General features: G+C 35.8%; 2 pseudogenes; one reads left to right on the plus strand and one right to left on the minus strand.

Moving 5' to 3' along the window:
* LOC122133887 overlaps positions 1 to 19,747 on the plus strand; it is a 28,191-nt pseudogene extending 8,444 nt beyond the window's left edge.
* Positions 19,748 to 24,507: 4,760 nt separating this feature from the next.
* LOC122143879 overlaps positions 24,508 to 27,558 on the minus strand; it is a 38,969-nt pseudogene continuing 35,918 nt past the window's right edge.

The raw sequence follows: 27,558 nt of genomic DNA on the forward strand, positions 1-27,558 counted from the left end.
CGGCGTTGTGTGTGAGAGTTGTGGATCGTCCAGGACGTAGTGAGGGACCGCGCCTTGCGTGTTCGTTATTTCCTGAGTGCGGTTTTTTTGTTTTGCTTGTTGAGAGAGATCGGTACAACTGTATCACCTCATGTCATCAAATACATTGTGACTTTCTTTGATTTGTGTAACATAAAACAAATATACGTATATTTTTGATGAATGCCTCAGTATTTTTGGATCCAATGGAGTGTCAATGAGTCTGAGTTCTCAAATCTTCTTTTGTGTTCTGAAGAAGGAAGAACTGAACAAACATGAGAGGGAGACGTGCGTAATTGTGTAAATCTTTGTGTGACGGCTTTGAAATATCCAGTGACAAATGACATATCCAACTCACTTCATTCCACATCCCTCACCCAACAAATAACCTAAGTCTCTCAAATACACAGAGTGTGTGCGAAATCATTGTCCATGACAATATAGCCACATTCTCAGCTCAATGATGTCTAACTGACTGAAATTTAATGGCTAAAAGTTTCTCCACAGCAGGCACACTACCGTTTTATGGCATATGAACGAGCAGGTGCTTTATACCTCAGTATGGATTGTTTCAGGTGCTATTCGTGTTCCGCAAAAGAAATGATTTCCTGTCAGGATCCAAAGAATAAATTGATGGATGGTGTGAACTCATTCACCTCATTTCATCCCTTGTTGCTGCAAAAGCAATTCAAGGTCTTACTGAAAACATAAGAATGAAAGAAACTCCAAACTGTTCTAGGCCTGAGCAAGAGCCAGAAATGATTATTAACAGAGAATGAAAAAAAGAGGTGCAACTAGTCTGATTCCCAAACAAATGAGAATGAGTTCTTTTTTACACACATTACAAAAACATACAATGCAATCAGTGCATTCATGTTCACAAACAAATTAGGCTTATGAGCCCATTTGTTTTAGTAATGCAAAAACATTCAGTGTGACTAGTGTCATCTGATTTCCAAACAATGGATCTTATGAGTCAGTTCAATGCATGCTGTGAATTATGATTCACAAACAAATGACTCTTATGAACTGGTTGTTTTTGGTAAAACCAAAATATGCAGCATATCTAGCCTGATTCTTAAACACATGACTCTTACGATGCGGTTCTTTTCAGTGAATCAAAAACATACAATACAAATAGTGTAGAGTACTGATTCCTGAACAAATGACTCTTAATGACCAGTAGAATAATCAGACTCTCCTCATTGTTTCCTTCAGGTTTCTGCATCTTTGGAGGAGCAGGCTTTCACAGAGGCATGGGGTCAAAAAGCAAATACACCATGCACTGATTCTCACAAGGAAAGTTACTAAGGGCCATGCAGATTTTTTTACAACAAAAGAATTGTTCTGGGATTCACAATTTCAGGAATTAACATAGAGCTTGAGGCCTTTATTTTTTATTACTTTTTTTTTTAAATTTTATTGCACGCTGACAAGCTGAATACGATGGTTTTTTTTTTTTTAAATTTTTTAATATTTTCTTTTATTTTTTTTAAAAGCGATTGAAAGCTGTGAACACTAAATCACCACTGAGAACGCAAAAAAAAAAGTATGTCCCAAAAAAAATAACAACCTGGTCTGCAGGATGCCAGATTTATATTTAAAAACTAGGAACCATTTCATCCAAACATTGGTTTTTTTACATTCCTCCAAATAAAAGGGCCAATTTGCCAGTGCATTTTTTTTATTTTTTTTTATTTTTTTTGTTTCAACATTTTTATTTGTTTTTTTATTTTTTCGTCTGTTATTTTTTTTTCTTTTTGTTTTTTTGATATTTTAAAATTATTCTATTTTTTAAAAAATAAGCTGTGGGTTCTATTGTAAACCCCCACCTAAATGTGCGCCTAGTGATCCCTACATAGTCAGGACAATAACTCGCCTGGATTGCATGTCACGATTATTCTTTTTACACAACAAGTTAACAAACAAAAAAAAAAGAAGGGTTTATAATACTTAGTAGTAGTAAACTAATTTTGTCAAGCCAACAAAATCTATGAGAAACTACAGTACGGAAATGTGCTATTAAAATGACTGAAAAAAAAAAAGTGGGAGAGAAAAAAAAAAAAAAAAAAATGACAAAAAAAAAAAAAAAAAAAGAAAAAAAAAAAAAAAAAAGAAAAAACAAAAAAAAAAAAAAGTCCCCTTCAATAAAATTGTTTTTGCCTCCTGACAAAAAAATTGTTTCACTGAGCGTCACAAATGAATTTACCATCGGGTGCGGCCAATAAATTTTTGCACTGCAAAAAAAAAAAAAATGCAGTAAAAGTAAGTATAGTTAAAACAGTACAAAAAGTAACAAAGTCATATAATACCAATGATAATCCAAAAGCAAATCTGGGAAAATTTCACACAAGGGTGAAAGATTTTCCCCAATTTTTGCGGGAGAGTTTCCACCCCGGTTCAATTGGTCAAAATGAATTCTGCAGCCGAGTTTTTGACCAACAGCGGACCCAGAAAAGCTTCTGGCGTTTGAATTGGGAAAGGTGCCTTCACTATAGGCTACAGAAAAAAAAAAAAAAAAAAAAAAGAAAAAAAAAAAAAAAAAAACCAAAGATCCCCGCTTTTTTTTATTAAATATCCTCTCTTATAAAGACCTTGTTGCAAACCTACCAGTTGTTGTTTTAAACTTGGGGTAAGGTTGTTACACTTTATTTTAAGGCGATCCCCGAATTTCTCACTATTAACTTAGCATTGCATAGGATTAGGCCCAAAGGTGGGGGAACTTTTCAAAAAAAACAAAAACAGACCGGGTCCCACGGGAAAAAAAAATCCTCCCGATTGCTCCCGATTAGACAAAATCTGGGAACCTGTTTTGCAAAACCATTTTTGGCTGTGTTTTGTTTATACTTATAAAAGTGCATATCAATGCCTTTTTATGCCTGCAGTGTTGGGAAAAAAAAAAAGAAAAAAAAAGTTACTTTTTAAAAGTAATACATTACAATAATTGTGGTTTTACCTCCTAAAAAAGTTGAACTTATTACTGCTGGGGTTATTTATTTAACCCTTTTTATGGAAAAGTAATATGGGGGGTTATATTTAATTTGGGGGGTTTTTACCTTTTCACAATACCTCTCTTTTTAAAAAATATATAAGCAGGGGGAACTTGATTGTTTTTACTACAAGGGAAAGGTTCTATTTTATAGCAAAATATCTTAAAAAAGCTCTTTTTCACAAACCAAAAAAAAAAGTGTAATGGAATAAACCTCCGGGGCCTTGGAAGGAAAAAAAGGAAAAAAAAAGTAAAAAAAATTTCACGGTCTGTTTGTTTTTGTTATAGAGTTAGAGAACACAGGGGAGAGGGGACGGAACACCTCTTCAGCAAAATATAAAAAAAACCAAAACAAAACAAGAAGCACAATGTTTAAGTTTTATTCTTAAAGTCAATTTTTGCTTATTGTTAATGTTTTGTTGTTGTTTTTGTTTGAACTGGAAAGATCCATCTAAAGGGTCAGCCAGCAAGCAAGATATTGGTGTTATACTGTTAAAAAAGAAGTAACGTGTGTTATTTAACATTATTTAAATATTGCAGGTTTGCGTTCACCATAATAATTCTGGAGTTTGCATTTCACCTGTTTTTAATTAAAATTTTGATGAATACTAAATCTGGCTTTTGGCAAAGTGGATGGAAAAAAAGTAATGCAAACATTCACATTTAGTCTAGAAACTACAGTAACAATTCATGTTCAATGCCTCTGTACTCTGATTTCTCCCAATATGGGGGGGACAGGAGGGGATTGTCAGTCAATAAATATGGGAGAGAAGAGGGCAGAGGAATGGGGAAACAAAGTAAAAAATGGAGGTTACTTTTTTGAAAAAAAGTAAAAAAAAACAAAAGTCAACCTGATTAGATCCATCTCACAAACCCGGTTTTTCGCATTTGCTAATAACATCATTGATCTCTATAACATTCAAAAAATCCAAAACTATCTGCTTATTTGGATGACATCACATGTTTGTTTTTTATTTTTAACAGTGTTTCATACATGTAGGGACTTGCTTATATCTGCAGCGGATGTTTGTGTGCTTTTTCCCCCATCTCCAAATACACACATACACCAAAAAAAAAAAAAAAAAACAAAACATAATACAACACAGCCGAGGTAGTTAAAATATGACATCTTGGTATGAAATAGGACAACACTAAAATTCTAGCTGATGTGACATTAACTCTTGACCTACTGTTTCTGGGGGTTCCTCCACTTGTATTGGATCCAAGTCATATGATCCAAAAGCTAAAAATCAAACCATGTGTTGTGTCCTGTTACTCCTAATTAAAAAGCTTCTGTTCAGTGCTTTATTTATTGGAGGAAGAGGAAACTGCTGAATGAAGTGATTTAGCGTGTATGAACCACAAAAAAAAAATCCGGGGAGGGAAACACCACACTGCGTTGTAAACCAAAACACCCTTTTCTTCATCTGGGGCTTCATTTTTGCAAGACTCCAGCATAACCTAAAAAAAATACTGAAACTTAGAAGGTTTGTTTTTACTGCAAGTTTTTAAAGTTGGTATTATCAAATATACGTTCACTTAGGAAAAATGGAAAAAAAAAAAAAAAAAAAAAATTCCTTGAAAATGTTTCATTCAGAACGATTCGGGGAGGCCAAGGGGGAGAGGGAAAGGAGGGGACAGAAGGGATGAGGAAAGGGAGGGGGGAAAAAGGGAGGGGGCAAAAAATTTAAGAGAGGATCAGGGGAAGGGGGAAAAAGGGGGGGGGGGGGGGATTCGGGGGGGAAGACAATTTAGGGTATTCTATCACATACACACCAATGGGAATACTTTGCAGTGAATGGGTGCCCGTCCAGCAGAATTGAATTTTTTTTTTTTTTCTTCTTTTTTTTTCTCTGGGGGGAGTTCAACACAGCTGATTTATTTTCAATTTTTTAAAAACATCACCATAATCCACAAGTAACTCCACATGTCTCCAAATTAACATCTTAGCTTCTGGCTAAAATGTGAGTACTATATATTCATAAATTGCTCTAAATCTGTTCCGAAGATGAAACAAACTCAACTGCAGTACATGTGTGATGGCCTCAGGGTGAATACATTTTGGTTTAACTATTCCTCTAATTATTGGCGCATTTATGTTATTTATGTGTCTTTAGAGCTCAAAGAAATAATGGCTACCCCAAGTTATTTTCATAAGAGGCTTCTGTATGCTCGGGAAGGCTGGTAAATAATGCCTCAGGGGTCCCACTCAGATCCCTCTACCCTGAGCTTGTGGAGCTCAGCAACAGGGCATCTCTCGGATGGACGGTGAGTGAGTACTTTTGGAGAGGGGAGAATGATAAAGAAAGAAAGATATGATTCCCTGTCTTTTATCTGTTCTCCCCAGGGTTTGACGGCTACAGGCGCTTACTGGCTTTTCCTGGTACGAATCGCACTTTTTAAGCAAGACCTAGAGAATCTGTTTAAGCAGCTGGAACCTCTACCAAAAACCTGCATGCCTTTTGTTCACAAAGCTCTATGACTACTATGGTCCCCAAACACATCAACCTCAAGGGTCCCATCCCTCACTTCACCTCTTGGGTGTAAGTCAGTTAGATTGTGAAAAATACAGATTTGGCAACATTGAAGATGGTTTATTATTGGCAATATTACATAACTACAAAGCCAGACTTTGACATAATGCATAAAATCTGGTCCTCATTTCAATATATTCTGGCCAAAAATTGCCCACTTAGACAGGAAAATAGATTCAGACTGCTTACATTTACTGTACAATTGTTTATTCAGCTGGCACTTTTATCCAAAGAAACTTACAATAGAGAGGCATAAGTAATTTGCCACATTTGTAACACTTTACATGAAGTCTGTATATATAATGCATTATAAAATGAATTTTAATGCATTAAAGGGGTCATATGGTGCTGCTAAAAATAACATTATTTTGTGTATTTGGTGTATGCAATGTTTATATAGTTTACAAGTAAAAAACACATTATTTTCCATATTATGTACATAATTGTTTCTCCTTCTGTGCCCTCGCCTCTTCTGAACGCATCGATTTTTACAAAGCTCATCGTCCTGAAAGCAAGGTGTGCTCTGATTGGCCAGCTATCCAGGCGCTAGATTGGGTCAATGCCTCAAGCCTGTGACGGAAATGTTAATGCCTTGACATACTGTGATGGCGCCTCCAGGCCAGCAACACGAGACTCAGTCCAGCTACTCTGCTTTCGCGGCACATCCCATCATCGGTTCTCTTTAGCAGTTCAGTCAATGTACTGTTAGGAAGTAACTGAATAAAAGCTCGATATTGATTTATTTCGCATCCAGAGTGAGTGTAAAGGCTGCATTAATAAACCCGAATAACTTAAGTAATTAGTGGATTAGCAGTGCATATTTCGGAGGCTTAGAACCGCTTTCAAACGACATTCAGTATGATTTGGTGAACTGGTTCGACCGGTTCACTGAGAGTTTTTTAAGATTATTTTGTTTTTTTTGGTGAAGAAGCATCACCAGACGAGTATCAAAACCACAAAACCCATTACAAAACGAGAGGCATTTGTTGCTTCCCAATGGGGCCATAATTACTGATTATAATAACTTATACCAGTCTTTTACAGCGAGCATCTGGTAGGCTGCGCCATGAAACATTAAAACCATGTCTGCATTTGTGATCTGAGAAACAACAAAAAACAAGCCTACTCTACACTGCTCAAAACTCACAATGCTTGAAATCATCATTGGAAAATCCGTTTAAATATAAAAAACTACTTTAACATAAAAAAAACCTTACCTACCAGACTGTCCTTGCAAAGTTTGAACTGCCCAACTTATAGAAACAGCTACTGCGCCACAGGATATTGTAGGCTACTGATTCAGGAAAACAGTCCTCATCCTCTGTATAAATGCGCAGCACACATCTGAATATTTGGGTTGAACTGTTCTTGAACAGTAATGAAATACAACTTAACCACTGATTTCTAGTCGTGTCTTCTTTTGAAGGCCAAACAAAGTAGTTTCAATTTCACAACAAAGTCACAGCATCTCCAATAACATGGCAGCGGCGGCAAATATACTCAAAGTTAATGTACTTTCTTTTCATGAAGGGAACATTTGGGCGTGGTTATGCAAATCTTCCCACATAGTGACGTAGAGATGTGGGGCGCATGTTTGAACCATGTTTTAGGGGGGTGTGGCTGAGCTCTTAACTTTGATAAAGAATATCTCTTTGATTTGAGACTTTAGTCTTGCAACTTTACAGATCTTCTTTATGCACCAAGAGCTTGTAACACTCCAAAACAAAAGGAAAAATTAAATCGTGATCATATGACCCCTTTAATTATGCGCCTTTGTAATGCACCTAATAATGCATGGTATGATCTCTCATAAAAAACTGTTATAAAAACATTATAAAACTATCCTAAAATGAAATTATAAAAATCTTGCATCTATAATGTAAATGAAAACACAGTAAAACAGCCAATTTCAGATGTGTAACTAGGCTTATACAAGTAATAATATAAATGCATTATAACGCCATGACAAATTGTTTATAAGCTTATTGTTTTTTATCATGTTTTCAATGTGTTTGGTTTCTGTTTCAGTGCAATATGTGGTCACAAACGTGGAACAACATCTACAACATGATGATCCCTTTCCCTGAGAAGCCTCCAATGTAGATGTGGACATACACAATGGTTAAGCAAAGTGAACTTAACAGAACTATATCTCTGATGAGTGAATAATATCCCTCAGCACTCCAGAGAGAGTGATAAAGCGATTTTGTACCCATAGGGTTATAATGCTACCACATGTTCCGGTGGCTGAGAGGAGTTCTTCACCTCTCTGGGTTTGCTTTGAAATGCCTCCCTGAGTTTTGGACAAGTCCATGCTGGAGAAAAAAAAACCCAGTGACGGAAGGGATGTGGTCTGCCATGCCCCCTGCCTGGGACTTCTACAACCGCAAAGACTTCAGGTACATTAATCATATCTCAGTACAGTAGACAGCAAAAAGACAACAGTGTCATTGGAAAGCATGCTTGATATTATAGTAATTGGGAGACGAGACATGGAATGTGTAAAGAAAAAAAAAATGTATGTAAATATCTATTATTTCCAATCGTGCTGTAATCTAATTGTGCATTTAGGTTGCATTAAATTCTAGTTACAAAATTAGCTGGAACGTTTTACAAAAAGGTTTTGTTTGTTGATTTTAGTTAGCTATAGTTTACATAAAATAACAATGAACAATATTAACAATACAGAATTTATATGTCCATTTTTTTACCTTATAATGTAAGTTTAAAAACCATGTTGATGGTTCACGGACTTCTCATAAAGCGAACGGCTTCTGTTTATTTCCCCAATGTATGTTTTGGGAGTTTGGTGGTCGGGTACGAAATTCCACAAAAAAGGACAGATTGCTTTAAAGCAGCAACAAATGCATGGCTGTTTTTCACAATTGCAAATGATGTAAATTTGTAATTCGAACACTTTTTCTCAAAATTGCAGTTATAAATTAATTGCCCGAGTTTACATTTTGTGATTCTGACATCCTGAGTTAAAATTTTGAGTTCACATTTCGCTACTTTTTTCATCTCATAATTCATGTTTTTTTTTTTTTTTTCTAATTGTGACTTTGTAACTTGTATTTCAGCATATAAACTTGCAATTCTGAGATATGAAAAATTCTAAAAAAAAAAATATTATTGTGCGATTAAAAGCCACAATAATATTATTTATTTATTTAGGCTTATTTATTTTTTAATGCTGTGGCGGAAATAAGATTTCATACTGTTAGATTGGTCAGGATTATCAAATAAACAGAATAATTTGATTAATAGCACTGCATTCTTAAGCTTTTTTTTTTTTTTTTTTTTTTTTTTTTTTTTTTATGAATCACCGTATGAATGCTTTGTTTCAAAATATTATAGAAATATAGGGACTGGAAGGGAAAGGAAGGGACTGTAAAATGTAATATAAAAAAAATCACCATCAAAGGTATTCTTAAGTAATATAGCAAAATGTGTGGATCCCTTGATTAGAATCAAACAGTGTACCACTGTGACTATGGAGCAGTTTTCACCTGCATCACCAGATGGGCCATGTGGAATACACTCCCAGTACAAAGAGCAGCCACCAGCTTCAGGGGAGTGAGCCAACCCTGGCTTCCATGAGGCTGGCTGTAGGAGATGCGGCTTGCCCCTGTCTGTGTCCACACTCCAGTCATCTTCCTGGCCACGATCGGTCTCCGGACCAAGTGACCGATGATGCTGGTAGGTGAAAGACATTCAGAATGATACTTATAGTGTAAAACCTGAGATAAAATAGATGACGTGATTGGAAATTCATAGAGAGTGACATCAACTACTCCGTTGAAGATGGCTTTAAAAAGATTGCCTTCCTTCCTTTGGATACCTTATTGATCAGTGGCGCTAAGTGTGGCTTAGTGACAAACAACCGCCTGACCGTTACAATGCAGAATGGTGGTACCTCAGGTACAGTAAAACACAAACAAAAACAGGGTCTCATAATGGAACACTGCGGTCAGCAATCGATCATTTGTGCCTTTATAGCATCCCTGTCCTGTACTTTATATATATTTATATACTTGAAGTACACTACAAGCACACATTTAATTTAATTAAGTGCACATATTTTTCACAACTGTTTAATATTAAACAGGTCATGATATTTATGGGGTAACCTACTGTACCTTTATGGGATATCAATTTTTTTATATTTTATTTTTATGTATTTATTTGTTGCTTACTCTACAATCCAATTCCAAAGTTTGGGGTCAGTAAAATTTGTATGTATTTATTTTAAGAATTTAATACTTTTACACAGCAAAGAAATATTAAATTGAACAAAAGTGACAGTAAAGACATTTATAGTGTTACAAAAGATATCTGTTTTAAACAAATGCTGTTCTATTGAGCTCTATTAATGTTAATGATTCCTGAATATATATATATATATATATATATATATATATATATATATATATATATATATACATATCTCTTTTAAACAAATGCTATTCTATTGAGCTATATCGATTCCTGGAATATATATATATATATATATATATATATATATATATATATATATATATATATGTATGTGGATATATATATACTGTACATATATAGAGAGATATATATATATATATATATATATATATATATATGTACAGTATAGAAGAGAACACAACAATATTAAACTGTGATGATAATAATAAATGTTTTTTGAGCTGTAAATTAGCATATTATAATTTCTTACTGTATTTTTTAGGATAAGTTAATATAGCCTTGCTGACAATGAGACACTTATTTTTAAAAACATAACAATAATAATAAAAATAAAAAATAAAAAAAATCATACCAACACCAAACCTTTAAATAGGGGTGTAAATATTTTTTTTCAAGCTGTCCAATCAACTAAGACAAGGCCATTTATATTTAAATCTAAAAGAACAGTACTTCTCCTATATTGAATATAAGTATTTTTCCTTTTATTAGAACAAAATACCAAGGCATCTGTCCACCAACCAGACGTACAGAGGAGCATTTTTACGATGCTGGAGCCGAAATATCACATTCCTGGAAACACACCTGCACATCAGGTGGGTTCATCACCATGAGCTGCTTGTGCTTGAGTAGCAATCAAAAATTAATACACACAGAGAAGATAACTTCTTTCTCTCATTTAACCTCTCCACAGAACCTTTGTGACTGTTCATGCCGCAGTTCCCAGATCCATCCAGAAGTTATGCCTGGGCTGCTGGACATGCGGACTCTTTGAACATATGTGATATCCACAGATCAAGAGAACTTGGAGCTATTTTAGGGGTATGCATGTTGGTTTGAAAAGTCGCGTCTGCCGAGGGTTTTGGATAACCGCTCACTGTCTCATCATGAGGAGGCTGGAAAATCAGTACTTTGAGATTAAGTGCTACTTTAATTCCGTGCAGGAGGAAAGTCTTGAGAGCTGGTTCTTCCAGGCCTTCCAGGACCAGAGAGTGCCACAAGAGAATCTGGGCGCTGGCCAAAAATGGCCGGACGGCCCTGGGCTGAGCTATTTTAGGGCCAGTTGCCACCTGGCTGCAGGAACTGAGATAGCAACACAGGAGGACCCAAAACTGAGCTGGCCTGATTTTGTATTAGGTTACCACCAATTGCCAGAGAGGCTACCCTGAGACATGCGGTAAGGATGTGTACAGAAACTGTTTTTATGGGTTTATTCACGTGAATTTAGGTTAATTCATGAAAACCCTTTTGTAACACGTTACAGATAACACATTTCAGTATGTCATTACTGAGCCTGCATGTCATCTGCTTCCCGGTGGAAATGTTGTAATCTCTCTTGTACCAGAGTTACTTCGGAAATCCATGTCTTTTTTCAAGCTTGGCAGAAAAACAAAGTGTACTTAACTGTACTGAATGTGAGTATACTTGTGTAGTGTACTTGAAACCTTAAAAGTAAATTTTTTAAAAATGTACTTATAATGTGAAATGTATTAAAATGCATTTTAAGTGTATTTAATTTATTTATTATTTCGTTGATTATGTAGGTTTATAAGTATAATTTAATTAAAAGTACATTTTAAGTCATTATGTTTTAATAATATTATTATAATATCTAAACTATAATACGTTTTAAATGAATTGAAATGAACATGCAATGAAGCATCACATTAAGTCTCTTTGCACTGCAAGTATGTTGTTTAAAAGCAAATTATATTCTTAGTGTCACATAGTGGAATTACAAAAATAAAGCATATTTTCAAACAACCTTTGCATGCATGCACTTCTGTAACCAAATACTAATTTCTTTGAGGGTGATAAACCCATTATAGCAGTACATTTACTATTTACTAAACCCAATAAACTGGGTTAAGGGAATGTAGTTTGACAAAAAAAAAAAAAATACAAAAATCTTTCAAACTTCAACTTTAGAAGTAATCTTGCATTTAATAGAAGTACTCTTAATTTTTACAACTTACTGTAAGGTACTTTCTATAAAGAAGTGTACTGGTTTTTACCATAGGGATGGATTTGCTTTTCTCTCTTTAATGTGAAAGTTAGACATGATGTTTCGTCTTTATCAGCCTTGATTTATTTTTTTCTGATTCTGTTTTTGATATTTTCAAAGTGCTCCTACTATATATATTAGGCCTACAATGCCTTCTCTCAGAAAACGAGCAGAACTCATTCTCATGTTTTTTTTGAATGCCTCAGGTCAAAATAACAGATGAAAGGCTGGCCAAGCAATTCTTAGAGGAATACAACGGCACAGCGGAGGAGGTCTGGAGCGCTTACACGGAGGCCTCCCCACGGACCTACAACGCTGACATCACTGGAAGCCAACAAGGAGATCATGGTGAGGCCCGGCCTGCTCTCTATTCTACAACACCACAGATTCTCAGAGTCTCATGCTGCAATTTTTGGCTTTAGCTGCAAAAAAACTTAGAGATGGCCAACCACACAAAGATCTATGGACTAGAGGCCCGTAAGTTTGACACCAGCGACTTCCAGGACGAGTCGGTGAAGAGAGTCCTAACAAACTGAGTGACCTTGAGAGAGCTGCACTTTCTGAAGATGATCTTATAGAGGTAAGACAAACAGACAGATGATAGATAGATAGATAGATAGATAGATAGATAGATAGATAGATAGATAGATTTTAAATGCAACTGGAATTAGAAAGCTCGACATGTCTGCAGATATGGTGACTTACTTTTTCTCTTTTTGACTCTTACATTTTTTGTACATTTTGTTGTTAACAGGTTACGGTTGTTTTGTTAAGAGCTGAACTTGGACTTTTGAAGGCCCATTTTTGACTTCTCATATATTTTTCATGTTCATAGTACAATAATTTGCTAGCTTAGCATCCATAATACAGACCCTGGCCCCAGTGTAGCCACAGTCTGCAAGAATCAATCAACTTGTCTGCCTCTAGATCCAGGTGGAGTTCACTTTTATTCATTTTTCTATATCGTTCAAGAATTTTGTTGAAGTTTTATTATTATTATTGTTTGAACAAGAATGCATTAAATTGATCAAAAATGAAAAAGAATGTAAACAAATATATATATTTCGAAATAAATTCTGTTCTTCTGAACTTTTTATTAACCAAAAAAAGTATCATAGTTACTGAATATATATTAAAACGGCGCGTCTAACTTTATTGATAATAGCTGACAGGCAATTTAGCATATTCGGTCTTTTCATTTTGGTTATTATGGTTGTAAATGGGAAGAATATCGTTTGTTTGGTCCAAATGGCCACTACATTGTTTCATCTTTCCAAAAAAGGGAAAAGACTATAGAGTAAAAAGGTGTATGTTTCAGCACATGAGATGGTGTAGCTTTAAATGTGTTAGAACAGAAAACAGGGTTCCTTAAAGGTGTAATAATATTTTACAATCTGGTTTTATTTTTGTATCAGATAATGCCGCCTTGGTAGGCCGAAGAGAACTTTAAGAATTTTGAAAAAGTTGAAAACTTTTGGGGCTAGATTTTGAAATTTTTTTTATTTTGATGTTTTAAAAGTTCTGCACCATGCTGTGCAAAAACTCACTAATGGCCTTTTTCTGGTCTTTTGTTCAGTTTATGCTAAACACAAAAACAGTGAAAGTTCGAACAGAGTCCTGTTTCTCATCATCAGAGTCCTGCCAAATTGACCTGCTATAACCCCTTACGCAAATGTTGAGTATGTTTTGTGTTTTTGGTTTCCAGATCTGAATAGGTATGCTGGCCGAGTCGAGGGATTGCGAATGAGAGTGCTGTTTGCCTCAAACAGGTTTAGTGTCACTGGGGCAGAGAAAACTCCCACTTATGGCTACTGAGAATATGTAGACTTGCCAACCATTTGCAAAACGGTAGTTGCCTGAAAATAAGCACTTTTTAATCAAAAATGGATCTCTTTGTGAGGCGTGGAGAAAGATATTTGTCATCTTTCTGTGGGTACATTTCAGAATGCACAAACATTTTAAAGTGGCAATAAGCTTACTGACTCACATTAAGAGAAAAGGTTCTGGAGGAAAGCTTTGGATTAAAGCTCTAATGTTGATTGTTTATGCAATATTAAGGTCTGGATGGCCAGGCATTATAAGTTCTCCATAATATGAAACCCCCACCTTTGAAGAGGATCTATAGGAGCCTTGTGGAAAGATCTAAGGGCAACTCATTAAGCGTTCTTCTTATTACTTGAGTTTTTTCATCACGAAATGGAATGGTGAAACGATTCAACCACTAAAGGACCGATTCAGCTCATCTCTGCTTTCGGTGAGAGATGAAATATATACTTAAATGATTTTTTAAAATGCTTTGGTAAGTAAACCGAAAACATGATATACATGGCTCTAGAACAGAGACATGACATTAATATGGCAAGACAAAAACATTAATATAACAAGACAAAATAAACTAAATTAAAGGTTTGTAGTATTGCTGAATAATTAAATGTAAAAATAAAATGGTGCGTAGTCATCAATGTATGAATTAAATCTACATTAATTTTTATTAAAGCTACTGAAGTTAAGTCAAGAGTGATTTTCTCCTTTTCTTTGCTTGGTTTGTTTTGCTGTTTAGGCACACAGAACAGCAGAGAACGGGTTTACTGAACAGACAGCAGCAGCAGGTCCTAATCCAACATCCTTGGGATGTCCTTCCAACTGTTTACATTCATTCAAGATATATATATATTTTTTACTTGCACACTCTCTCTGATGGGCATGTTTGACATTTCTGCATGTATTTGACCATTTTAGTGAAACAAGCTCGATTTAGCACCCTGACATTTTTTTCACGGCTTATTACGTTTAATAACTTCGTTTAGCATCAAAAGCATATCTCACTCCTTTTTATCATTCATGCAAGTTTCTTTATTACATCTAATGTAAAATACTTTGAGCAGTCCTGTGCTGAGCAGATATAATGTCATACTGCGATATAAGCGATATAGCAAACCGACAACAGCCCTCAAGCCTTACAACTTTCCAACTCCTAAAGTAGATCCGATGAAAAATTATTTTTTCTTAAAATATTTATTATTAGGCAGGACCCTCAAGCAGTTTTGTCAAAATTTATGTTTTATCTAAGCGATATAAAACTCTACCATGAAATTGAGATGTCTGTTAAATCTTTGCTTTACGTCAGTTGTGGAGGTTCATAGGCTTTTGAATAATAAGCAATTTAGTTTCCGTATGTAAATTCCCTAGTCAATATGTCTAACGAATTACCCAGGATTATATTTTTGGCTTCGCATTGTGTGTAAGTAAGCGTTTTCTAGTAAGTATACTAGCTATTGTAGTTATATACTTCTACTACTAAGAAATGAATAGACTACCGTAGAGATAACGAAAATTAGGAATAGAATGGTTGAGTGTAATGATGTGGTGTTACAGGAAAAAAAAATCATATAGTTTTTGAACATGACTTTCTTCTTATTGTCAGCCAAATCTGAATTCTGCATCCTTTGCCATCTCAATGCAAATATAGCAAATTGTTTGATTTAAACATTTTCGAATCTTTTTAAACCATGCATCATTAATTTCTACATAATTCCTTTAAACCCAGGGTTTCTTTACCAGAAAGTGGTTAAACATGAAACAACTAGAATGAAAATCTACGCTAACTACTAAAATTAGCCAAATTTATCAAAGATTAAAAATCACTAGAAATGGCCTGGTATTATGTTTTGTTTTCCCCTGCTAAAAAAACACCCATCCACCTTTTTTTTCTTTTTTTCTGAGGGTTTACATTGATATTTCGGTACTTGGTTTTGCGGCAAGCCAACGAGAAAGCGGACAGGATTTAATGTGTTTCAAAATCATCAAGCGGACTTTTTTTGGGGGGGGGGGGGGGGGGGGGTGCAACATGGGGGGGGGGGGGGGTGGGGGGTAAAAAAAAAAACAACAAAAACCAAACAAACAAAATGTTTCCACATGGCTGGAGATTAAAGGTTGGAATGCCAAAGCCCAGCGGGTTCCTCACAGTGACACTGGTCAGAGATATACAACCATTTTAACATCCTGCCTTTAGTTGGCTGATGTTCTTCTCTGCCCTTGGTTGTCTCAGGAAAGTATGTGGGCCCAAACGTTGTTTAGTATCATGGACCCTTGTCATTCCGTGCATGATGCCCACACTGTGGGATGTTGCACGGGCCTAAGCCCATGATGTACGAGTAAGATTAACAAACTAAAAATTACAAAGTTCTGGTATCACAGATATTTGCTATGGAGGAGTCTGATTTGCTTGGAAAAGCCCCATTTTCATAAAGCAGTGGCTGTTTTTAAATTAGATGTCAAAGAAGGTAGATGCTGTTTACACTGAGTGTTAAATAGTGGTAGATACTGTTTGCACCAGCCTAAATAGCAACAAATAGCATCTTGTTTATGTGGAGTGCAAACAGGTATGATAGACATGTTTTAATGCCTCTGTGTGCATTCAAAATCTCCTTCTTGGATTTATTGGAAATACAAACATGTGTAAACAAATGTTGTAAATGGCTTCCTCATACCTGTAAATGTCTGTTGGGTGTCCATCTGATTGTGCGGTCGCTCGATGTTGATTGACAATCAGGGTTGGGACCCCCCCCCCCCAAGAGGATGTTCGAGTGAACCTGGACGGTTCCTCACCTCTATGAGGTCTTCTCTCGGCCCATGCCTCCTGGAGTTCTGGGACAAGTCCATGTTGGAAAAAGCCAAAAAGATGGACGTGAAGCGGTCTGCCATGCTTCTGCTTGGGACTCTCTACAACCGCAAAAGACTTCAGGTACAAGCCTCATATCACAGTAAGATGGTCCAATACTAGGGCAGAAGAGGTTTGATATATTAGTTTAATAACGAAACGATGTGATATCGTTTGATTTTAAAAGAAAAAAAAAAAAAAAGAAAAAAAAAAGCTGTGAAGTTTGTCCGTGCATCATCTATCCAAGGATTGTTAATCATTAGCACAAATAAGGCAGCTCTCGCTAGTTTGGGGACTGAGCCTATTTCTCATGAACTGTCAAAATATGTCTCCCCCCTCTTGGCCAAACAAACCCTAATTTCCCCACCGCTACTGTTGTTCATTTGATAAAGGGAAGGATGCAGAGCTGTGAAGAATCTCTGAAACAACAACTTTCTTTTCCTTTTCCCTGTTCCATGTGTTATCTTGTGAAACTCACTGTTAACTTGTCCTATATCTTACAATCGGAAGGATCAAGCAGTGCAGGTGAGCAGACGGGGAGGCTCATCACCGGGCAACCATGAGATGGCCACGTTCATACTTCCTGCAGTATAAGGATCAGGCCACCTATTCCGCGACGGCGCCAAACCCTGGATTCCACGAGGCCATCCCCCCCCCCCCCCCCCCCCGGTGACGTACTGGCCCTGTCCGTTTCAACACCTAAACATCTCCAGAGCATTTGCCTGAGGACAAGGTGGAGGAAAATAAAGGTACAGCTCTACCTCCTACAAAAATAAAGCTTGCAACAAAACACATAAAATGCGGAGTTCAAACCCTAAGTGTCTTACTGGTCTGTAGACAAAGCACCATGCAACTTCTGATGAGTATCAGTTGCCTTGGATAAGATTTCATTGCCTTCCTGCTCTTTTGGTTACCTAATGGACCAGTGGAGGTGGGAAGGTGTTTGATGGAAGGATCTCAAGCTCAGAGTACAATAAAGAGGGGTGGAACTTGAGGTGACCATTTTTCCATTCACATCCATAAGTTAACTAACGTCTACTGTTAATTGGGTTCTATGCTTAGGTAATGAGGAAAAAGTGGACGGACAAAATCGGATAAATAAATGAAAATGTAGGGCTGTATATCAATCAACAAATCGGGCGATATGGGACTCACTGTGTGTGTGCATATTAAAACGCAAAAGACCCAACATGAAGTCGCGGGCGCTTTGTTTTCTATGTGCCTCGCCTCACAATATGAAGTGTTATTCGTGCATTTTCTAATAATAAGGCTTAGCAGGAGAAGAGGTGTTCTTCTATTTCATCTGCCTTCTACAGGAGAAGTATGAGGTGTTATTCGTGGCATTTTCTAATATAAGGCTTAGCAGGAGAAGTACATGAGGTGTTATTCGCCAGATCGCAGTATGAGGACATCAACAAATGAACTTCATCTCCGTGACCTTCTCCCTCAGAGGTCACTCTCACCCCAGAGTTGGGTTATTTGTTTTCGAACCAGTGGTTCGGAGCATTATCAAACTGGACAATGTCAACTTGATTTTAGTAAACAATGCTTTGTTACGCCATAAGTAACTGTTTCCTCTAAAAAGTTTCATATGTTAATGGTTTGCATTCTTCATATTTCCATTTATCAAAGTTATTTAATGATTTGTTAACTGCATTTTAAACAAATTTAAAATTTTCAATGAGACATTTGGTTTTGGGGTTCATAAACGCTGTTTGGTTGTAGTTACAAAGTTTTGACCAACAGGTGGACGCCCGTGTGTGGCGTGTCAAAGCTTCCCCCCGAAACAAAAAGGTTCGTTCTCTGCAATCATATCGTCAACGGTCTTCACGACAAACCCTTGGAAAATACAATTTAAGATTAAGCGTTGAGAAATTATAACATATATTACTACTGTACAGTAAAATGTAACTCTCCAAATAATAATCATAACAAAAATAATAATACAGTTCATAAAAAAAGAATATTAGCATACATTGATTTTCATCCATGTTTTCCAAAAATACATTTATATAGAAAATAAATAAATAGAGCATGTCATTTTAAAATAAAGTTGTTTAAACTTTTCAAATATTTAATATCAGACGTGAGTGTCAAAATAAATACTTTTTTCCGTTTTACACCGATGCATCATATTGTTTGTCGGATCTGATGCATTTATCCATATTGAGGTATTGTTTACACCCCTAGTTTTTTATTACTGTTGTTTTGCTAATTGGTTATATTAACATCAAAGCTGTGCATATGTTTTTTAGCTTTACCAGAGGCTGAATGTGGGTATTTGTGTATATTATATAACAGAATGAAGTACCAGGGATTGTGTCTCACCTGTACGCTCGCCCCCCTCAGGAGAGACTTACGACCCTGGTGCAAAGTTCCACATCAAAAGCTAATGTGCCCCTCAGTCAGGTAGACAATGAAATATATCCACTAATGTGGGAAAGATCTTGATCTATTTAATAAAATGTGCTTTGGATTGGCCGTTTATTTGGTTTTGGCTCCAAAAAGGTACTTTGTGAGGGTGGTTGTAATCCGGTTCCAGTTCCACAAAGCACCTGTCGTGAAGCTGCCCGGTCAGCCAGCTTCAAGCTCTCACAACTGTGACATCTACCAGTCCAAAGAAGCAGGGAAACTCCTGGGGTCAGTAAATCACTGAGAACTCTTTCCAGTTTTTATAAGAACTAGGAGCAATAAAGTAGTAAGATTTTATGGTTTTTATAAGACATTTTGCTCGCGAGTAAAGAGCTCTACTCCCCTCCTCCTCAGTGATGTGATGAAGATGGGGCTGTAAACCCTGGCCTGAAGCCATGACTTTGATTACTGGCCAGGCCAAAATGTCAGTCCAGCCTCTGATGGAGTATTTCCAGCCGCTTCATCGAGTGGCTTGAAGAGGAGAACAAAAAAGAACGGTGACGTCCTGGGATGGCCAGAGTATGATTGGACGCCTACAAAAGTAAGCTTGGAGTTCATGAATCGACACTCAAATGTTGGTTTACCGCTCAATTTCCTGTTTTTTATTGAAAAATAAATGTGTGCTTCAGCTGGGAAACTTGGTATGGATGTTCAGTCAAATTAATTGGAACTGAGTAAAATTTGAATGTTAGTAAGCCAGCAATCCCAACAAATTTCCCGAAGCACCAACTCAGTTGTAAAGCACTGGATTGGGGTTATTATTCAAATTAAGAAAGTTTATTTTCTGAAAAAAAAAAAAAAAAATATTATTATACACACCCACAATTTTTTAGGAAGGTAATATAAGTGTAATTTTGAGAATTGTAATGTAGTTATATTTATTTGATCTATATATTTTTTGTGCTGAAAAGTAAAAATGTCAGAAATTTCTACATTTCATGCTAATCCCCTTACCCATACTTTTAACTTCTCTTTATAATTTATTATAACAATTTATATAATAATTTAGAAAAAAAACAATCAACAGTGATCAAATTTGTAATTAACGTAGGACCATAAGTATATGTTCAATTTATTATTATGACAGAATTTATGCCCTCCATTATATTTTTTCAACGCACAATTAATGTTGGTATTATTTTATACATTTATAAAAGATAATAATTACAATGGTAAAAAGAGTCTTTAAAGAACTCATAATGATCCATTTTACTTAATTGGTACTGTATATGTACAATTTTATATTTATAACAACAGATATCTGTCCCACAAAAGTAAACAATACCATCAAACAAAAAATCAGACCCATAAAACCGCTTTAACATTAGTAAAGTGTCAGACATTCTTCACATGTTTGTTTCAGTCACTACACAGATGAGGAGAAGCCGAAAGCGTCAGTTTCATGGTTGAGTGTGGATTGAGGCAGGCGCTGTGGTCGGGACAGTGGATTCTCTGGTTCTGGAATCGTCTTCTCTGCTTGGCATCTCTCTTAGTCTACGATACAGGAAGGACAAACGCTTACAAGGCAAAATCAATGGTCTCAGATGGAGCTTAAGTAAAACATTAAAAAGAAACCATTCTATCTAACCATGCAGTCATTATTTTTGACAGAATCCACCTCTTTTGAATGTAATGTATATTTATTATTTTGGTCAAATTTGTTTGACTATGCAATGAAAGGTGACTTGTAATTATTTGGTTTGTTTATTTGTATTAATGTTTGACTGCTGTTTTCAATTATTTGTATAGTCTGTATTCTGATTGATTTTACTTGTAAACCTTCAGAATATAAAGAATTATACAGACATCCTGGCTTTGTGTATTGTCTGAGTGCAAGGAACATTTCATAAAAATGAGCCTTCAATTTAAAAAAAAAAAAAAAAAAAACATTTTAATATCAGTACAATATAAAAAAAAGACCTTACAGACCTCCATGTCTTCTTTCTGACAATCCACTCTAATCCACCACTTGATTATATTAAATTTCACTAAAATATACAAACTTCAAGCAATTAACCATGTGAACATTTTCAGTATTCCCATCACTGAAAGTGGACTGATCTGAGTTGAACTGAATTGAAATCTGAAACAATCCTTGTGGCTTGGCAGTACATTTACATATTTTTATAGAAGTTATAGCATTTGTTCAAGCATAAAATCAACATTCTTCACTTGTATGATGAATCGCACCAAGACAGTAGTTTCTAGTAGTTTCTAGTAGCTGCTGTTCTGCAAAAAAGGGTCAATACAATACTATTTGAGTAGATACTCCACCCCAAAATGAAAATTTTGTCATTAATCACGTACCCCCATGTCGTTCCAAACCCATAAAAGTTTCGTTCGTCTTCGGAACACAATTTATGATATTTTGGATGAAAACCGGGAGGCTTGTGACTGTCCCATAGACTGCCAAATAAGTTACACTGTCAAGGTCCAGGAAAGTATGAAAGACATGGACAGAATCTGCCATCAGTGGTTCAACCGTAACGTTATGAAGTAACGAGAATACTTTTTGTAAGCGAAGAAAACAAAAATAGCAGACTATTCTGATGATGTCTTTCATACTTTTCTGGACCTTGACAGTGTATTTTATTTGGCAGTCTATGGGACAGTCACAGGCCTCCCGCTTTTCATCCAAAATATCTTAAATTGTGTTCTGAAGACGAATGAAGCTTTTACGGGTTTGGAACGGCCTGGGGGGTAAGTGATTAATGACAAAATTTTCATTTTGGGGTGGGTATCCCTGGAATGAAATATCTGGAATATAAAAGAACATCATTTTGGGGTGGAGTATCCCTTTAAAGTTCATAAAAAAAAAAAAAACAAATCAACATTGAGTCATCAAACAATAAGTGAAGTTTGGGTCAGGACTTTGTATTGACCTCATCAGCTTTGATTTTTTGCTCATACAATGCAAATGTTCTTTTTCGCATTGCAGTAATGAGAATTTAATTGCTTCACAATGTAAAAAAAAAAAAGTCCTAAATTAAGCTTTTATTCAAAGTGTTTGTATATATATATATATATATAGAGAGAGCGAGAGAGATTCACCCAACTAATGCTGACAGGAACATGACGGTTTGGGCAAACATTTTACACCCTAAACACTGTAGTCTTTTCTCCATGGGAGGAAGTAGATGGAAAAATGGAGCAGTTCTTATGCAGTGTCCAAAATAAGCATCCAAAGAAACGCAACTGGAACATGAAAATCTATTTCCTCCGTGCTGTTTGATTTAAAGTAGTTATAGCATGATGGAAAAGATCTCCTTATCTCAATCTCAGGAATTATAAAAACATGACAATGCATGAATTAAAAAATGAACAATGATACACACAAAGCAAGATTTATAGATTTAAAACAGGAAAATAAATCAGCTGCTCATTACTAAAGAAGGACGTCCAGCCAATACTCTGGCTACTGAAAAGCGGTTTAATGGTCTACAAATCAGATATTGCCCACAGGACCAACAAACATTTCAAAAAAACGTTCAGACTGCGTGATTGGCGGCATCCAAAACCGCCAGTGTCCAGTGTCCTCTGTTGAGTTGAGGACGGGGTTAATAAAAGACAATCCTCCACATCAATTAACGCTCCCCTAGGCTCTGGACGGAGGGAGGTGAAAGATGTCAGTAGTAATATTCATAGCATTTCTGTCCAGTCTGGTGACCCAGAGTTTACTTGCTCAGTATTTCTTGCTCAGGCTGAAAACGCCAAGTTATAGCGTTCCTACTTGCCGTACTTGTCACTCCATGGTACTGTGGCATTAGCCTGTAGTAAACGGGTCCTTTTGAAGAAACCACACTGTTTGAGACAGACAGAGAAATCACAAGAAACGTTTCAGGTAAGTGTGCGTGCGGATATGCTTCGTAAAGGGTGCGCTGGAAAAATTAACGAGTGAAAAAACAGTAATAAGGATTTTAGCATATATTCCCCCTCAAGACAACCTTCTATTATTTCTTCTTTCGAAAAAAGCTCCATAAAAGCATCGTCAAAGAAGATCATATGACCTGTGTCTCTAATATTTCAAGTCCTTCGGACAGCCCAGTTTGGATACATTTGTCCCAGCTATATTTTTTCTCTAGTTGTTGTTTCAGACTTGCTCGCGCGTGTGATTTTGGTCATCGTGGCGAATGAAGAAAAGCTGTTTTATTGTGCAATATTGTACTGACACATTTTATTTGGCAAATGCGATATTATTCTTTGTTATGAGATAATATTTTAGTCATTTTTGGCGCTTTGACAGTATCAATCTAAATGAAAAAAACAGGGCAGCATGGAAAATTGTGCTCCTCATTTTGTTTTTGACAGAAGAAAATAATATACAAGTTACAATGATAACAGAATGTTAATTTTGTGGAGATCTTTCAGAAATAGAAAATCTGCTCAAAATGTACTCACCTACCCTCTAGGGCCATCATCAGATGATAGATGGAGTTTGTTTCTTTCATGGGAATAGATCTGGAGAAATTGTAGCATTACATCACTGGGGCTCCACAGAGAATGGGTGCGTGATCAGAATGAAACAAAATTCATGTTTTTTAACATTAATTTGTTGTTTATGATCTATAAGAATGCTTCATCCATGTGAAAAAGTCCATCCCGTGTTGGTCCCTCTCACATCAAAATCCACTCACATATTAGTTCTGGCTTTTAAACATTGCTTGAGCTCTGTGCATATTCTCTCCCCGATTTCAGAGAATTGGCTTTTGTTCACTGGATATAAGCAATATGATGGATAGACAGTAAAATGTTCTTGATGGATTTAGTATCAAAACACGGCAGCTTTTCACTTTCTACTAAACATTAATTGATAGATTTAAATTCATGTGGATTATTGTGATTGTTTTTATCAGCTGTTTTTGTACACTCAGTTCTGACGGCCCCCATTCACTGCAGAGGATCCACTGGTGAGCAAGTGATGGAATGCTAAATTTCTCCAAATACTTGTTCTGATAAAGAAACAAATCACCTACCCCTTGGAGTGGCCTGAGGGTGAGTAATGTCCGGCAAATTTTCATTTTTTGGTGAACTATTCCTTAAAGCACTGTATGAAGAATGCATAGACGTTACTAAAGAATGGGGGAAAAAAAACTAAATCTTCAGCTTCAATTAGGATTAAATTGAAATTAGTGTAACACAAAAATATAAAAAAATATTTTAATTAGTGGCAAAAAAAGTGCATTGAGATTCCCATTTGAGCTCTACTTCTCTGGGAATATTAAGGGTTATTGAGCAAGACAGAGAGAATGAAAATGAGAAAGATTGTTATTTGAATCTGGCAGGGAAGGAATTACAGATGGAAAGCCAGAAAAAAAGATTTGCGAAGTGAAAAGTCAGAAAAAAGCATATTGTAACTAGAGAGATCTCCAGGGTCTGCTTTACCGAAAGGCCCTAACAGTGCTGCAATAGTTGGCCCGAGGGCCCCCGCATGGCCTCAGAATTCATCCTCCGTCAGCCTCTCTGTCTCAGAGGGCTGGAACTTTATTTCTGCTTTCTGGGATTTGGCCTCATACATCTCCCTCCTGCTGGCCACCGTCGGAAGAAACCCGCACTGTGGACGGAGGGGCAGACAGTCCCAAGGCGGGACATTTATTACTGATTTAAATAACCAGATGGCAGTGACATTTCACATCAAGGGTGCAATGGTTTAAACTGAATTTCATGGACTGCAGGCACGTGGTTTAAATCTTGTCTTTCATTGGCGTTTATTATTAACCATTCCTGGTTAAGTTGGGTTTCAAGCTATGAGTTATTTCATGTAATGGTACTATTTAAAAGTGTTGGGGTTAGGAATTTATTATTTTTTTATTCAGCAAGGACACCGTTCAAATCAAAATTGAAGATTTCCATAAAAAAAAAAATGCTGTTTCTTTTGAACATTGTTCATCAATATTCCTGAAATATTTTTTGGAACAACAAATCAGCATATTAGAATGATTTATGGAGGATAATGTAACACTGAAGAATGGAAGTAATGATGCTGGAAAATAAGCTGTTGATCACACGAATACACTTAAATAACTTAATCTTTTCATTTCGTTTCATTATTTTCTCTTTTGTTTGGAAACTAACATAAAATTATTTATAACAAAAAAATCTGACATCAGTGAAAAAACAAAAATAAAGCTTAACCTAACATTATGCAACACTTGACTTAAAAACAAAATAAAACCAATTATAATAAAATGTTGAATGTAAAATAGCTGATCTTTAAACACATGGGAAACCGAACGCACACATCAGTGGAATACTGATGGTAAATTTGAATAGAATAAATAATCTGGGACACGTCCTGATATCTTGTATCTGCACATACATGTGTACTAGGGCTGTCAAAATGGCAGAAAAACTTTTTGTTTTTTTAACGTTAAATAATTATAATTAAACATGATTAATTATATTCAAATTTTAAAATGCATAATTTCAGTTAGGGTGAAGAAAAGTTTTTGGCTTCTCTCCTTGAGGCCAAAAGACAGCACATCGAGCAAAATATTACTAATGCCACATTTATGTCAAAGCATAAGATAACATGACATTATCTGTGATAAAAGTGCATAATGTATTAAAATTATGTTTATAAACACATAATAATTAAGTTGCTTAAACAACTATAAACAAAACAGCCAATCACATAGAGTACATTTTTTATTTAAAAAGTTGCAGTGGGATGGGGAAAAAAAACGCCATAATGTCTCAAGATTTTTTTTTAAATTTTTTTTTTAAGTTGAACTTGCATACTTTAATTTGTACTGCACGCTCTTTCTATAAAATGAGGCTCTTTTTTGTGCGAGATGCGAGTGCAACGGTTGTGCTAGATGTTCCCTCTAGAAAATGTGCGAAACATGCGTTCTGTGCGAATGGCTTGGTTTCAGTTTTTGGCGTAAACAAGATCTTTCTCCACATTGGAGTTCTCTTTTGCCGCAATATTTGTAATTAATAAACGGAACAGCGCCAATCTACGTGGCTTTCAACTGGATAGGCTAACCAAAACAATAAAATGGCACTGACACTTACATTGTCATCGCTATCTCGTGTGCCACTGATAAGGCTGCCTCTATAACGCACACCTAAAATTCGAATGCAACATTTTTGGATACAAATGTGGATTTTTTTTCAATTCGACGAATATATTCGAAATTCTAATTTTTTTTGCAGCCCTAAGTGTGTACTACTAAATGTTCTCAGGTGACACAATTTAATACTATCACTAACACTTCCCCATCCAATTGTGACCTGGATTTTCAGATCATTCGAAAGGATGGGCAAACTATTGTGAAAAATTTTTGAATGTTTTGATTTGATCTTGATGGAATGTTGACCAAATATAAAATTGCAAATACCTTCCACAGAATGAGGACGTGATGATGCCTAATAACAGTATCCCTGCAACGGCTGCAACAATGATGATACAGAGAGGAACTTCATACGGCGTCTCCTCTCCCAGCACCGGATCAATGTTTACTGAAAACTACAGACAAATTCATTAGAAGAGCTTTCAGCAATGCCATAGCAGTTACACTGAGAATATTTCAAAGGATTTGTTCATCCAAACTTTAACATTCTGCCATGATTTGTTCACCATAATGTCATTTAAAAACCCATGGAACACAGAAAACAAAAATAGTGATTTAGAGTTAATAGTGACTATTTTCCTTTCAGGCATGATAAAGTAGTCCATATGACTTGTGCACGATATTACAAGTATTCTGTGAAGTCATTTAATCATGTTTGTGTGGAGGAACAGACCAATTTATGTCATTATTTACTAAAAATCTGCTTTCATAGCTCTCATATCAAATACTAAATATTAGTAGTAGAATCAAACTCATTGGCTCCTTCATGTCAAAATTAGTAAGCAATGACTTATTATTTTGCACTGCAATGGTACAGTTTATCAAAATTGGTTTCAGAAGTCAAGTGATTTTATACACTAACCACAGCTCCCAGGTATAAAACAGGAAAATAAACATTAATGTTGCCAAATTCAACAGTTATTAAAACTGAAAAACAGCTCTATCAAAGAAGAGCGGTCTTATATCAGTTGAATTTCATCCAGTGTTGATTTCAGTTCAGTAACATTGTTGACGTTAAATGCAAAGTTTATCAATAATCAAAAAAAACAAGCTCTTCAGAAGACAATAGTGTCCATTGTTCGCACTAATTTGGTTCAATATTGATTCGTTCAGTTCCGTAACAGTTTGATGTTTCAGAGTTGAACCAATTATGAACACAAATTTGAATTATCGCAGATCTACACAGGACAACAGTGTTATTGTTCAGCTCAGCTTCAGCTAGAACACTCCTGAACCAGAGATGATTCAATAACTGGGGTCGACAATATTGCTAAAGTTCATCCAATTATGAAAACAACTCAAATTCAGCTGTGAAGCAGCTCAACAGAAGACAACAGTATCATTATCCAGCTCGAGTTTTGTTGTTTTTTCAATAGTGTTAGTGCAGTCAAAAACGATAAGATTTCTGAATA

Source organism: Cyprinus carpio, unplaced genomic scaffold, assembly GCF_018340385.1.
Source record: "Cyprinus carpio isolate SPL01 unplaced genomic scaffold, ASM1834038v1 S000006527, whole genome shotgun sequence".
NCBI lineage: Eukaryota > Metazoa > Chordata > Actinopteri > Cypriniformes > Cyprinidae > Cyprinus > Cyprinus carpio.